The 17,168-nt window shown below is 31.2% G+C and overlaps 1 long non-coding RNA gene across 3 annotated transcripts in view; it reads right to left on the bottom strand.

Moving 5' to 3' along the window:
• LOC120773916 overlaps positions 1 to 17,168 on the bottom strand; it is a 142,580-nt gene that overhangs the window by 100,530 nt on the left and 24,882 nt on the right. For 2 of the 3 annotated variants that reach the window (XR_005705202.1, XR_005705200.1), the window contains 2 exons: positions 14,736 to 15,241; positions 11,852 to 12,159 (listed from right to left, as the gene is read on the bottom strand). This is a non-coding gene — a long non-coding RNA (uncharacterized LOC120773916). Of the gene's footprint in view, positions 1 to 11,851; positions 12,160 to 14,716; positions 15,242 to 17,168 lie in introns of all 3 variants that reach the window. The other variant, XR_005705201.1, reaches the window with a different exon arrangement.

Genomic DNA, 17,168 nt, shown 5'->3' with positions numbered 1-17,168 from the left:
GCTAATATTTCAGTTGCTTAGTTTGCACCAAATTTATATGTATATTACATAATTACACATATGCACCAGGGTATTAGTTAACATATTAAATTGCATTGTATTATTTAACCATATAACAAGTAAGGAAGGGCTAAGTTCGGGTGGCAGCGAACATCTTATACTTTCGCATGATAAAATGGTAATCGAGATTTCATTATCCGTCGTTTATATATTTTTCAAATACCGTATTTTTGTAAAGTTTTATTCCGCTATCATCATTGGTTCCTAATGTATATAATTATTATACAGAGAAGGCATCAGGTGGAATTCAAAATAGCGTTATATTGGAAAAAGGCGTGGTTATTAACCGATTTCACCCATATTTCCTACATCACCGTACGTCATCAGGGTGTTAAGAAAATATTATATGCCGAATTTCATTGAAATCGGTCAAGTAGTTCCCGAGATATGGTTTTTGTCCATAAGTGGGCGACGCCACGCCCATTTTCAATTTTTAAAGAAAGTTTGGATGCAGCTTCCTTCTGATATTTCTCCCGTAAAATTTAGTGCTTCTGACGTTTTTTGTTAGTCGGTTAACGCAAATTAGTGATTTTCAACATAACCTTTTTATGGGAGGTGGGCGTGGTTATTATCCGACTTCTTCCATTTTTGAACTGTATCTGTAAATGCCTGAAGGAAACGACTCTATAGAGTTTGGTTGACGTAGCTATAGTAGTTTCTGAGATATATACAAAAAACTTAGTAGGCGGCGGGGCCACGCCCACTTTTCCAAAAAAATTGCGTCCAAATATGCCCCTCCCTAATGTGATCTTTTGTGCCAAATTTCACTTTAATATCTTCATTTATGGCTGAGTTATGAAACTTTATAGGTTTTCGCCATTTTGTGGGCGTGGCAGTTGACCGATTTTACCCGTCTTCGAACTTAACCTTCTTATGGAGCGAAGAAATACGTGTACCAAGTTTCATCATGATATCTCAATTTTTACTCAAGTTACAGCTTGCACGGACGGACGGACGGACAGACGGACGGACAGACAGACATCCGGATTTCAACTCTACTCGTCACCCTGATCACTTTGCTATATATAACCCTATATCTGACTCTTTTAGTTTTAGGACTTACAAACAACCGTTATGTGAACAAAACTATAATACTCTCCTTAGCAACTTTGTTGCGAGAGTATAATTATTTAATTTATTGCTTTAATTCCTTTTCAAACATTAACTTAATTGTATTTATGGAGTTTACTGATTTGGCATTTATAGGACTCAAAAGTGTCAGTTTCCGGCAGCTCTCATGAAATGTCAGAATTAATTACCTGTTAGATTTTTATAGCTTTACTTAACCCGCATCTGAACCTTAAGTTATGAAAATATGTAAAATTTTGAACTTGGCATAGCACTCAGAGAGGGTACCGCGTTTCCTTAATTCCTAAATATATCAACAATATATTTTCGTGTACTTTTCTACTGTTAGTACACTGTATTGAATGATGCTTTACAAAAAAGCTTCATACACTTTAGTTTACAATAAAATAATTAATTAAATATCCATTTTACTTTCTTCTTTCAGGGACAGAATAATTCATCGATTTTGAACAAGTAACATAATCAAAAATAATTTTGACACAGCTGTGGAAAACAATCGCAGAAGCTCCAGAAGCAAACGATCAAGGAAAGAGTAACTCGCCACGTGTAGACTGAGTGTAGACAAATGACGCAACACAATAAAGAATGCAGCAACAAATGATTTTTTTGCAACAAAACTTCATAATATAAAAGCCGCTTAGTTACTTAAGTACCATCAAATAAAAAATAACGGCAATTGTAGATATTATTTATACAAATTTATAATGAACAATAAAACTTTATTAAAAAAAAATAAATATTTAATTAATTTATTTACATTATTTAAATCAACTTAAGGGCCCTCTTCTCAATGTCTGGTTAGCAACAATCTGTTAGTTAAGTTTTGGCTAAAAAAAAGCTCATTGCAGAAAGAAGAAGGCGTGGTTAAGTTACCCAGTGACATATGAGATAGAGAACGCCTTAGAAGTTTTACGAATAGTTAATATTCTAATAACAGTAGTATATATAAATAAGTAGATATACATTTTATATACATACATACATCAAAATACATATGTAATACTTAACATATCTTTAAAAATTAAAAAGCGAAAAAAGTATGTAAATAATAAGACAATAATGATAATTATTGCTGACCGAAAGATCAACCCCAAAGAATTATTTCACTTAAAGTATATTGAAGCAAAGTTATATTATAAAGGCAAGTGGATTTTACCATTATACATATATTTACATATACCGTCTAAATATTATGTAAATGCACTCAGCAAAAGTTAAAAAAAATAGTCCATCAAACCAATTTTTCTAAATATATGCAAAAATTATTACAATCTGGTCACCCCAGCCACGCGGAGTCGCTTTCAAGTCGAATTCCAAATTGGCGATTTCTACCAGGCGCGCAAAATTGCCCAGAAGGTAGCGGTCGCGCAAAAATTACTTTTCTCATTGCATACCCACAAGGCGCAAGTAAAACCTACTTTATCGCCAGCTGCAGGATAACCGGAAGTGCTGGCTGCTGACACGTTCAAGAGTATAACTTCTTTAAAATAGAAACGATTACATTAATTTTACTTGAAATTGAAAGTGGAAGCGTGCAGCAGTATAGTAAGCTACTAACAACCATTAACAAACAAATGGGGCAAATATTTTCCATGAAAGTGTAATACATCAAGTTTCTGGTTAAAATTATTGATTTTACATTTTTAATACAAGATGAAAGGACATTTGCCTTACTTATCTCTTTAATTACGCTTTAGAAGTGTTATAAGTTCATTAGCAACATAACAAGTGCATTTAATTCTGATCAAATTCACAATGTTCGGCGACTTTTTTATCACAAAAGTACCACGCTTGTGTATATTTTGGAAGTCAGTACGTCACACTAGTACTTTTCTGAAACAATAATCCTTCGGGTGACACCACAAGCTTCACAATCGGTTGAGTTTTTCAAAAGATATAACAAATTTATCAAAGGCACTGCTATACCAACAATTACAGGAGTTGTGTGTGCGCCTTGGGGTTATGCAACGGAAAGCTATTTGTTGTCTCATTTTGTTAGGGTGACCAGAAGTAATTTTTCCATAATTCAAGTAAATTTCAACTAATTTTGCTCTTTTTGGTCTCAAATGAGTAGGGTTTCGCTGAGTGAAGTTTTTGTGAAGTAAGAATATAGGTCAATCACTAGCCATTAAATGGCTGACAATTCAGATGAGTTTAAAACGGATGTAGCTGTTTTTAGGTGTACTAAGATAGCACAAAAGGAGTGCTTTTAACTTTTACCCTTGGCGGTTTATGTCGGTCCTCAAAGGCATTTCTACACAGAATTAAGTTACAACCAAGTTTTGACACGAATTAAAACTTATCGCGTTGCTATAGTTCGCTACGCAAATACCGCATGTGACAAATATGCAATGTGTCTATGATTTATAAAAAGGACATGAGTGCTAAACAATCTAAACCAGTTTAAGTTATAAAAAATAAATTCATCCTCAATGAGCTTATTCATATATTTATGTTTTTTACAGGCAATTTACATGAATTGAAAAAGCCTCTTTAGTTCTCTGTCGAAAGTTAGTTAAATGGAACAAGCATTTATAATTCAATTAAGTTAAAAAGAATAAACATTAATGGTTTGATCCTTCAATGTCTACAAACATATGTCAACTCATCGATTACGAATAAATTGCACCAAGTGTTTTCATCATCAACTGTTTCAAGGTGATTCGCTCGGTGTAATTGTCACACCAGAAGAAATAACAAAAACTGCATATATACAAATGGACTCTTGACAGTATGAAAAAAAGGCGCTCACTCGCTCTACTTGCTTATCAGCTTTTGAATCTCCACTGCTCTCCTTGTTTATTGTAAATACTCTACTTTATTCGATCTCAGTAAATTTCACTGAATCTCACTGCTAGCTAGCTCTCAGTGTATATCATTGTTTTTCCTGCATTTCCAACCTTTTCCAACGTGACTCTCACAGCTCACTCTCTCACACCTTGAAATTGTTATTTCGTAAAAAACATAGTATGTAAATTAATTTACTACTACTTCACTTCTATTTACTTTATTCTTCCAGGAGCACGATTTCATATTTACAAGATTTGATAAACAGGGAATGTTGCTGTTATTCATGTCAGTTGAAGGTAAATATCATGTGGAGTCGAACCAATAGCATTGTATTCGATGCAGTGTATAAAAATTGTTTATGAGTAAAAGTTATAGCACTCAAAATAATATAGTTATAACCAAAAGAATAAACAAAGAAAACATGTGATTAGAAAAGTAAGTAAGCAAAAATAAAAACAGAGAAAAAGTTGCTGTTGTCGAAATATATTTGCTGAAGGTGAGGAAAGATGGATTAAAATTCCTGTGCATATTTATAATCAAATGTAAGTAAAAGGACTACAGATTCACTTTTCTGCAGAGAATTTATGTAAGGTGTATATAAAATATGACTGTGGTAGAAATTTTAATTGTTGACTTGAATTAAAATTAACAAACGTTTGAGTTTCAAATTGCGATTTGTTTAATCGATAAAAGTATTTAAAAATTTCGATGTAATGCTTAATCTAAACCCGTGGTAGAAGTACTTAACTCAGGATTTTTGAACATTCGGCTGACTTTGCTACATATGATTGTATGTGAGGTACATTACCGAAGCCGACGAAACATTTTTTTAGTATGTGTGATAATAATAGTATTTGATAATAACAAATGTAGTTAAAATCGGGTCGATACTTCCCCCAACTCTCACATACTATATATCTAAGTATAATGACTTCCGTTTTTCTAACAAAACTTATGCCGAATTTACAGATAATTCCGATTATCTGGTTGACATTTTATACCTTAAGGTATTTCCCTGAAATTGATTCCTCCAAGTTACAAGAGTATAAAATGCACTCGGTTGCATTCAAACTTAGCTTTCCTTACTTTTTTTTAAAGGATTGTATTTACGGTACTTGTATTTGCACCTGCAAAAAATCTAAATGAATTCGCTATATTTGGCTTGCCAATATCTGTATATCGGATATGTAATATCTAAAATTGAATTATTTGCTCAGGCACCACTTAAAAGCTCCCTCAGGTTATGATCAGTTGTCAAGTAGGTAACTTGTAATAGAAAGAGGTAACTGAAAATTCACAGGAGTTATGCGTTGCATTTCTGCATAAAGTACCTAAGGTATTTTATGGTATATGCTATAGTCCCGCTTAAATATTCTTGAAGCTAGTGCACAAAAAGCAAAACACAAAAGAGAAGGTGAATACGAAAGTGACATAAGAAAGATAAGAGAGAGAAATAAAATGCCATTGAATACTTGTGAGTAGACGCTTAATTGATGATTGGTTGGCATGTGGCCACTTTCAATCAGATTGAATTCCTTCGATAAATTAACCGCCACTTGGGCGTTTCAAAGAAGACTACTTGTATGTGGACTACTAATATTTCTCAGTATTTGTGCAACTCGGATGCGGCGCAACGGAGTTTTGCATCAGAAGGTTTGCATGTGAGGAGACTACTAATATTGCTTAATATTTAGGGAACATATAATACTGCCAAAAATTCAACAGAAGTAATGAAAGTGCTTTATCTTGTTCACATTCCCAACCTCGTTGTTCTTGGTTTGATTTCTACGTGTGCAAAATATCAATAGATGACAGCGATTAGTCCCTGAAATTCAGTCCCTCTAGTCTCTCTTTCTTTCTCATTACAAAATAAATTTATATAAGGCTACACATAGCTTTTTAAATTGTTTGGTTTCAATGCTGTTATGCGAGCCATATTGTGCATTGTAGCTAATTACAGCAGCATTTACCTACGTATATTAATGTTGCTGAAAAGTTTCTCTAAAACTGTTACATGTGAACCAGCTGTAAAAAGTTAGCGGTGTATATATATAGTATGAATTCGTTGACAACCATTTCAGCTGCAAGTTCTGACCATGACCGACATTTTGTTTTAACTTTGCTCTTACCGTATACTCAACTATAGTCAAGAACGATATTTGAATGAAAGTTTTTATTTAACTTTACTAGTTTGGTAAAATAATATTGGAATGGTAGTGTTTTATTTTTACCAACAAGTCACGTAATAACTCAGACATACTTCACCATATGAGTGAACTTAATTATTATTTTGTGCTTACTTAAAAAATTTTTGTCATCTCTAGGGAAAAGACATGTAAAGCAATTTTGAAATTGAAAATAAAAAATCCGAGAAACTGAAATACAGCATACTTCGAACTCAATTCACCTAATTATAAAATACTTTACAGCTAATGAAAAATTTTATTTCAACTAGTCATTTAACTCTCGTTTTTTCATATCAAAAAATAGATTTTCTACCACTGATGTCGATTGCAGAATTTTGGTAAGAAATTCAATCTCAATGTGTTGATGTTTCACTTCAGAATATTTATTCATGGAAACTAAATTATAAGTCTCACTAACAAGCAAACGAATTGTTGCATGTTGATGTACTTATGCATATGTATTTGAGTGTTTTTCCATTAATGCTATTACCAAGTTTTTTCCGGGCTGTTAATCTTACATAGATGATGACATATACATACTAGCGTCATTAAGTATTCAAGGTGTGCATTTCAGACAAAAAATTTGTGTGCCAAACCACGCCAAGTGATCCATGAAAATTTCGAAAAATCACCGATTTCGAAAATTAGCAGTTCGTTGGATGAGAAACCAGACGCATAATACGTGATATAAATATTTGGTCAAAATTCTTTTTTTTTTCTTAATGTTATTGAAGTTTTAGATTTAGAGCATTATAAAATTGCAAAAAATTTTTTTCTCATAAACTACTGGAGATAAATGGATGTTGTGAACCTTAGAAAAATGTCCGCGCTATATTATAAATATTTTTTTCCGGTTAATTGGTTTAAAAAATAGTATTAAACATAATTTTTTGTTAGACAATTGAAATTTTGAATATGTTCTTCACACTAAGAAAACTGAAAAGTATGTGACAAAACGCGGAAAATATTCGTCTTTAATAATCTGCAAAAAAATTTATGTTCATTCATACCATTCCAAAGATATTGAATTTTTTGACTCCCTACCTCTCTTACAACGTATGGCACATCGTTCATTGCGCAATTCGCCTATGCTTTTCGTGCGACACAGATGGCGGGAGCTTACGAGGGCACATTTTTTTAGCGTGAAGAACACTTAAAACATTTCAATTGTTTAACAAAAAATTATGTAGAGTATTATTATTTAAACAAAAGGATGATAAAAAATATCTATAATATAGCACGACCGTTTTTCTTTGACTTCACAAAATTTTATCGATTTATCTCTAGTAATTTATGAGAATTTTGACTCATATTCTGTTTTCTCACCCTTTTTCTATTAGTGGTAAATTATTTTACAACTAGTATAAGAAATAACCCTTTTTCAGAAACAGAATTTACGCTTCTTTTTACTGTTTTGTAATATACATTAAGCTGTTATTAAATTAAATTGATTTGAAAAACTTTACACATTTCCTACATGGTTTTTGTATAGCATGTTGGTTTTCTATATGTATGAATGTGTCTAAGCTTTTTACCTATGGTATAAAAATAAACTGAATTTTTTACAAGTTCGCCGATTTCCCACGATTAAAAGTATTTAATTAATGCAACAGTATTTGTACTTTAAACCTCTGGTTCTATATTTTTATTCAAAGAATAAATATATTTGTTTTACACAATTTGTTGGTTGAAAACTCAACTCTAAAAATATAACATTGAAAAAAAATGTCCATATATAGATTTGTGTACAGTTAATAAAAAGTACACGTGCAAATATACAAGGTGCATTAATTATTGTTACACAGTTCGGTTAGTTACGTATACAGCATGGCGAACCAAGGTGCTTTTTATAGTCATCATATACGTTCGCTTGTGTAAGTTTTCGGTTTGTTTTTATCTTGCTGAAGGAAGACTATTTTTAGTTACAAATATAAAATAGTTTTAAATTAAAAATGAATTAATGAATTACCTTTAGAATGATACCATGGAAACTGTTTGATATGAGTAATAACGAGTGCACAAAGAAGAATAATATTACTCGTCTACAGTTACGATTTTCGCGAATGAAAATAGGAAAAATGCTGTATATAGGCCTTGGAAACAATTTCTGTAAAAAAAGTTTGGATGAACCTTGTCTTGTTTTCATTATTGTTTTGCTTATTATATTATTCGTTAGCTATCATAACAGCTTTGCTAACTAGTTTCGACAAATGATATATTTGGTTTGGCACTGAAATATGAAAACGTGTAAACCAAATCTTAGAAAAAGTTTCGTAATACTCTAAATAGAAAGTTTTACATCAGCTATTTTGGATATTTGTAGATATTTGGTTAGCAGTGCGTGCGTACGAAAGCCATCTTTTAGCGAAAAGGATGTCAAGAACTCAGAATTAATAAAACCAAATCATAAAATTGTTTGTGTAGTCAAAGGCATATTTTACAAATATAGTATGTGTTTATATATATATTTGTTTATTATTTTTTTTTTTAAATCCTTACTTTTTCTATAAAATGTTCGCATTAAGAACTGAAGTCCATATATTCGGCATTTTGGGAGCATGAACAGTTGTAACCCGATATTTGCCAATTTTTGGTAATCAAGAATTAGAGGATGGTCACGCTCACTTTTTAACAAGTTGTTCAATTATATATACAATAAAATTATATATTAAATAAAAGAATTCAATTCGCCTCACAAGGTCACATACATATATATGCTTTTTTATAGTCAAATAATTCTAAAATCGTAACAAATGTTAATTGCAAGGTAAAATTGTTTCCATTTCTCACTTTTATCACCGAATATATACATAAGCTCAGGCATCTTGTATACATTACATATTTTTGCATATATTTTTGTTATAGTAAGACCTCCAGATGTTGAAATTTTCGAATTTTCTACGTTTGTAGTGTTCAATTAACATTTTATATACAGAACTTGCTTCCAATTATGCAAATAAAATGTGGAAGGAAACAAAAAGACTATTAGTTTTCGTTATTACTGTATCAAATGCACACACAATCACTAATTTTATACAAATATTATGATTTTCCACAATGTATTTTCATTACACACCAGGTGTCTTGTTTATCTGACTTATTTTTTCGAAGTTATAAAATGCAAATCAAATAAAATCATTTGCCACAATTTGTCTGTGCGAGTGGTTAGTATGTCTGTATGTGCTCACACAAATATGCAGAATATAAAGAAATTTTCCACTTCTTTTGGTTTATCGTTAAATTATCATGAGACTAATTTACACACACTTCATAAAATTATTGCACATTTGTAAGTTCGCAGCATTTCAATGATGTCTGGCGCCCATTGCGTATACGCAGCAAAACTTATCGCATTGTATGGTATTTTGGTGGCGTGCAAAAATTGTGCATTGTGTTATGCCAGGTGTTCCTTAAGTACTTACGTTCACACATTTTAACCTTTGTTTGCTTTTTTTTTATTATATTTGCACCACGGATGTGTTGGAAATTTATAAAAAAGATTAAGTCAAAACTTAATAGTAGTCTATTTCCGGATTTCTTGGCATTTTTAGTGTCTGAAATTGATGCACTTAAGAATATATTTATTACATAAATTTGTTTTCAAAGTAGCCTTAATAAAGAAAACATCCATTTCTTTGTAAAAGATTTACTAGAACGCATTCATAAAGGAAATATGAAGCTTGTAAAAGTTGAAACAAATCTGACATATCTAATTTCAACCAATAAATTACTAAGAGATTTCAATGATGATAATAAGGTGCAGCTAGCGTGCCCATGCATTCAACAAGAAGCAAAATGAAGCAGCAGTGTAAAAGTAAGTTCTTCAGTTTTTCAAAACTAAATATACATATGTAGGCTGCTTTGATTTTTCACAGAAATTAAAGAGCAAAGTCTTAACTGTCTACATCTCATAAAGGCTTTCTTGTTTCTCTTTATATTCGCTAAAGTTAATGAATTTGTGCTCCTCTGTCAACACCCACGATTAAATAATAAAACATAAGATTTTACACCAGAAATTTAAAAAGAGCGCTTTATAGGACCTATGGAAAAATTGGACTGCAGGCGTTGCACCGTCCACTTTTAGACGAAATCACAGATTTCGGGACCCGCTCCGCTGATTTAAACCAAATTAAGTAAGTGATATTGTTTTTTGTAACAGTGCAAATTCAATCTGATTCTCTGTCTTCCAGGGTATAAATCAGGAAGCAATTAAGGGTTTGACAACTTTCTTTTCCATTTTTTTTTTTAGTTTTTTTTTTCTGAACCACCAACATCTCAAGAATATTGTGTAAAAGTTTTAGGTCATTCGGAGAAAAACTAATGAAGTTACAGCAGGTTGAATAACGGTACCTCTAACTTAGTTTTGCACGCCTTCCAGCTACCTGCGCTGAGCGGTAAAAACTTTGAATCGATTTTGCCAAATATGTAATTTTTAAAGTCGGTGACCAGCCTACAGAAAAAACTACTGCATCGATCGTTTTGAAATTTTGTACAAATATTCTACATATACATATGTATATAGCTCTCGAATGACGTCGCCAAAAATTTTAATTACTAACAATTTTACAATAACAAATAGGTCGATTTTTTCGTCTAAAATCGTCATTTTGGGTTGAAAATGGTACAAAAAATTGAAAAATTTAAAAATTCAAAAAAAACTCTACGTCAATTGAAAGATAAACTAAAGAAAGAATTTTGATTTTTTGGTTTCAGATGATCCAGTGAAGCTGTAGGCTGGTCACCGCACAAAAACTTTTTTTCGAAGTGCCTGCAGAGATCGACGATAAATCAGTTATTCCTCTCTATTTTTCGATAAAACTTTTTTCCTATCCTACTATTCTTCAAATGATGTACTTTCATATAATAATAAGTAAAATAAACCTACACCAATCATTTAAAAAAAAAAAAACTCATGAAAAAAGGTCTTTTTTCGACGAAACAAACCTTAACGACCCCGCCCTCCCCCTTAATATAACGAGGTAAAACTTCGTACAAATAGTGGCTTTGAAATATGCGACCTTATGACTGTAAGCGGGTCCCCGAACTTATATGTAATTGACTTTTAACAGAAAATAATCTTTGGTTTTAATTTAATTTTTAGATGTTAGCTATTTAAACCCTACTAAGTTGGTTGTGTTAACAATATTAACAATAAACAAAACCAACTTACTTATTTTATTATGCATTCATACTAGTTTAAATTTAAAATTTACATTTTGAATTGAAATGCATTTGTACTCTGGTGTTGTGTGGAATTTCATATGGATAATTCGGTGCTTACAAATACCTAACAGACTTCACTTCCAAGTCTGTTAGAAATACACGTGCTAAAGTAAAGAAACTTTTTAATATTAGCTGTGTTGTGACTAAAGTGGATTTGTTTTTTGTTCCAATTATTTGGAATTATTTTCCAAAGGACCTGGCCTGCAAGGCACACATATTGTGTGTAGTATTTAGCCATTATAACATTTGCAGAATATATTAAAAATATTTTAAGCAAATGGAAACCTTAATATTTAAGTGTATTTAATCCGTCTGCAAAATTAGGGTATCAATGACTTTGCCGGCCAAACTAAGTTGACTTAAATTTTAATATTTCTGCCATGACGATCACGATGGTTTAAATATTTTCAGTAACCTAAAATACTACAAATATATTTTAATAAAAAATATATGTATAGTGACTTTAAAATTCAAACTTTTAGAAAGCAATGGGTGTTACTTACCTATTTTGAGTAAACGTTTGAACTTACAACAAATATTAAACAACACAAACTTTGAGTTTTTCAATTTTATTTTATTGAATATAAATTTTAAGTCATTCCAAGCTCCACAAGTTGAACTAGCATATAACTATCACAATCAATTTCACTGTAACATGGCTGCAAGGCTTTGTCATTCCTTTATTATTTGTTACATACATATACTGATTAAAAATTCGTATTATATAATACACCAATGTCTACGATATGATGCAGTATGTTTTGTGAGCCACGATTTAGACAGGCAATGTAGTTATGTCTTCAAGTGTATTCTGTAAATAAGACAAAAAAGTCGATGCTTGATTAGAAAAATAAAAAAAGTTTTGTGATATAATTCTCACATTTATTCTTGTATTAACATTATACATATACATACATTAATTAATAATTTTATATAATTCACTTAATCTGTATCCATAAAAAAATAGTTTCCTTCATGGCTATAGATTTACAGCTGACTTTTAGATAAAATTTGTGAAAATTATTTTACACAAATAAGAGATACAGATTGTGTTTTTTGTTTGTAAATTTTAACAAATTTTTCTTCTATACTCGGTGTCTACCTTCATTACAAATATAAAATTATTTTAAAAGTATTTTTAAGAGCACAGATTAAATACTAATTTCTGAAATTTCCGCAGTACGAGTCTCTCCAAGTAAATATGAAGAATTCGTAAAATAGTTATATTTATATTTGTGGTTATTCTATTCTATTGACGCAAAAGCGAAACACATACTTATGCAGATGTCTATTTATTACTTAGATTTAATAGCTTTCTAATTAGATTTTCCAGTAAGCAGTTCAACCCTTTTGCATGTTCAATGCATTTGTGGACATATGTATGTTGATACATATGTTCAATTGATATCAGGCATAATGTTTGTATTTTATAGGATTGTACAAAATTAGCTTAGCTGTGAGGCATAAAACAAATTTCGAATATTTTCTTAGGACCATAATCGTTAACCAAAATAATGAAATATCGAATTTAGTTAAATTAATTTTACTAAGGAATTTAATTATTTTAAAATAAATATGGGTTTATCAAGCGAATAACTCTATCTTTCTATATAAAACTAAATATAAAAAGTCTAAGAGTGGAACAACTAATTAATTGTTTTCGAATTTTAAGCCTCGAGTGTATGTACTTTATTTTTAACATCCTCATAATTGGGCATGCATATACATATCCGTTGATAATCTTTGCTTTTCCCGCGGTGTTAGTTAGTGAGTATAATTTAAGATAAATTAAATAACTTTCCTTATTCACTTTTCTCCAGAAACGCCCAGAATTTATTAATTAAATCACTGCTTAGTATATATAAGAAGTATTAACGATAAAATTATTCATTCTACATCATACTTTCAATAAATTCCTTTTCCGATTTTTTGTAATTTCACCCGTCTGCAAAGTATTCATTCGTATTTCAAGTGAAAATTCTAAGCATTTGTGATGAAGAAGCGTCCTAAGGGAATTGCAATTCAAGGAATCTTGTTCACTCTGGAGTATGAGCAACATTTTGCGCACCGCTTTCATTGCTCATTTGTACGATATAAATCTGAATGCATTCATGGGAATATTGGACGGTGATGACTTACTGATTTAGAAAAAGTTTAGAAATCAGTATTAATTGAATGTGGCAGAAAATCAAGCCACCTGTTCAGTTCTAACAAAGCCAAATAATTATTGTAGAACTTTTAGGAGGAAGAAGGAGCATACACAAAATTTTCAACTACCTCAGCAAAAAACTATTTCGCATTTATATCCGATTTTTGCATTCATGAAAAGCAAACAGAAGTTACAAAAATTAATTCGCAACATAATTACCTGAGACTCAATCTACATGACAACAGCAATATTGTTGTTAGCTAAAAGTACGCGCCTACTTTGAATCGTAAATCAACTAAGAAAAAGTCAATTCAATCTGAAACACAATCATCATAATAACTAACTAGACTACAGCGCTGGTTCCAAAATTGGATTGAAAATGCAATTTCAGTGACAATCACATCATATTGTGTCAGAAATTGTCATTAAATCACCCCGAATATTGCTCAACCTATAATTACTCTTTTGAGAAACTACGTAGGTGAATATACATACGATTATACCCGACTGAATAAACGAAAGCTTAAGCTTACCAATTTTAGTGAAATATATTTGGTGTGCAAGTGCTGGTTAAAATGAATTTTAATGGCAAGTGATTTCAAATGTGACAGATCTGACTCCAAAGCAACAACATCTGGGAAAACGCACACCACCTCACATTGATCAGACTGAAGTTAGTCCTACCTCAGGTAGTTATATTCAAAATTATTTTTTGGCGCTTTGATTTGCCATTGCGTTTTGTGGAGGTAGAGCCCTTATATAAACCGCCATAAGTAGCATGCCATAAGGTGCACTATGAAATTTTATAAACCGATATTTATTATACATATTAACTATTTGCGTATACTCTTTTGGTTGATGTATAGTATATACGGTTGATACTTATAACAACAAGCAATCGATGTGGCAAAGTTGCAAATGGTACACCCACCATTTATTCTAATGACGAATACAAGCATGTATCACATCAAATCACATCCATATATAAGAGCACCTGTAATTTAATAAACACTACTGTATGAGAAATTATTATTAAAAACTCACGCCTTAATGTTACATCGTGAAGTCTTCTGAAAACTAACGGTGCCATTTAAATATATATGTTATCATTTGAGCCTCAGCACAAACAAATAATAATCAGTACTAATTCCTCAATGGCTATAAACATAATAGTAATAAAATCAGCTATGTAACATATTCTTATAAAATAAGCTTTTACCAAGTTTTATCAGTCGTACCAATATTACGAATAAAATCAGTCATAGGGATGACACAAAGCAGAAGTGCAGCCGTTTTACATATACATTTCATAATCAGTTAGCTGGAACGGATGAATGACTTCAAAAATTCACGTGGTTGACCTTGGATTACATTAAAACACGATGTAGTCACAATCCGCTGAAATTTATTTGCATTATTCAGTGCTGTTATACACTGGATCTTTTTGCTTCCTCTAGAAGTTTGGTTTGGCTGTTACATATTCTATGTAAGGGACATGCGAGTTCAATGTTCGCTTCCGTTTTGCTTTTATAGCCGATAAATCGTACTTATTGCAAATCTAAGGCGAGCCTTTTTTCAGCTGGAAATTTATCCGTGCTTTAGCCTTCCGTCCTGTTTCTTAAATTTTCACACTTTATTTGCCACTCCGTGTGTATTTTTTTGGGTCATTTCACCTATTGGGTTACTTCTCTAACAATTTTCCGCTTGTGAGTTAGTGGTTAGCGTCTCCGAAATAATCGTTCATCTGTAAAACGGAAAAAATTCCAAAATTTATTTAATTTATTTAATATGAATGATGTAGAAAAGGAATTACAATAAAAGTTTAACTATTTTTTTTTCTCTTTGGAAAGTAAAATTACAAAGATTGTTTTAAAGATGCAGTTATATAACAACAAAATCATCATCGGATTCAAACAATATTTTCAGGGAGATCACAGTCCAAAAATTCTATATTTTATATAGTGGCAAACTACAAATATGTGTATGTGGATGTAGATGCTCCTGAAGGTTCTCACAGTGATCACAGTTTCTCTTTTCAGTACTCCTTTTATTAATATACCAATGGCAATTCAGATCCCACGCAAACCGCTCTCAATAGGCTAAAAACTTTCGTAAATGAAAAAAAAGCCACTCAAAAGATGAGCTCTTAATATTAATATTAAGAGGTACCAACAGGGATGGTAAACTCGATTCCGATTCTTCTCGAGAATCGAGTTTTCTCGTAAAACAATCGATTTTCCGAATGTCAAGAATCGATTCTTAATCGACTTTTACTACTGAAGATCGATTCCGAAAAATCGATTATTTTACGAGAAAACTCGATTCCCGAGTAGAATTTATGTTTTTATGAGATGGTCGTATGTTATTTGTAACTAAAGGTATTATGCATCTTTACAGAATATAGGACATATTTAAACGTACTCAAATGAATTAAATGCTACTTCTTAAGTGAACAGCGTCCTGGCGTGGAATAAAGTTCAACAAGCCCTAAAGTAATTAATTCGTCAAATTAATTTAGCAATCATGTTAGCTTTAGACTTGGTCTCATGTATACAATCAATTATCAGATTATGCGATTTGCTTTCAAAATGAATGTTCATCCTAATGTACACGCATTCACTTAATTGGCTAACCCCAATCTCAAATTCCTATGTGAAAGCATTTCGTACATCTTTTGTAAACCAAGTGTCTTCACACATTCAGTGGTCACGCAGTGAATAAGAAGTGGATAAGAAATAAGTTAACAGAAGCTAATTAACAGCAAGAACTCATGATTACCAATTTAAGAGAAATACCATAAAGTCGTTCATTAAACCATTGAAGTTAATTGACACTTATGGCAACAGGTTAACGGTCAAGTTAAGACGAATTAAAAAGAAAGAAATTACAAATAACTTAGAAGGCAAACATTTTTGGTGACAACCCTTTAAAGATAAAACGTATATATAAGATATTTATGGTATATAGTAATATAAGAAACCATATGCCTGTTTGAAACTCAACAATATTATGTGGAATTACTCCAAAAGAAAAAAAAAATGAAACCAATAGTCATTGCAGACGATAATCGCTTGAGAAAAATTATACTAAAAATACTTTCTTGCTATAATTAATTGAATAGGCAATCAAGGCAGTCAAGGTTAAATCAGTACCTCTTTAAGTCCAATTTTAAAAATCAAAATCAGTAGTTGAATGCATAATGTTGGTATGAAACAAAGATATTGAAACAATATCAGCTATTCCTAATATTTCTAAAATGATTTTAAAAAAGTTTCCGTCTATAAAATAAAATATTATTTCTCGAAAGTATTCTTTCATAAGAATCTTCACCGTAAATGACTGATATCTTTCAAGTACCATTTCAAAAAAAAAAAATCTGGAAAGTGAATATTTAAAACAAATCGGAGTTTCCCATGCTTCACCTGATAAATCCCAAATTATGTTCCAATAAAAATTAAATGCTTACAAGAACATAGAATAGAGAAGCTTCCTAAAAGTTAAGTTCTTATTATTAATATTAAGTAGAACTTGTTACAAATTTTTTATTTCAATGAGAAAAACGTTTTCTCTCTATGGTAGATTGACATTTGAGCTTTGAAAAATGGCAAATGAACTCTGAACCTTCAGATAATGCAATTTGAAAAATTTAACACAGAATTACAATTAAGCAA

Source organism: Bactrocera tryoni, chromosome 4 (assembly GCF_016617805.1).
Source record: "Bactrocera tryoni isolate S06 chromosome 4, CSIRO_BtryS06_freeze2, whole genome shotgun sequence".
Taxonomy (NCBI): domain Eukaryota; kingdom Metazoa; phylum Arthropoda; class Insecta; order Diptera; family Tephritidae; genus Bactrocera; species Bactrocera tryoni.
The sequence above is the reverse complement of the archived record's forward strand: the minus strand, read 5'-3'. Positions and strand labels throughout refer to the sequence as shown.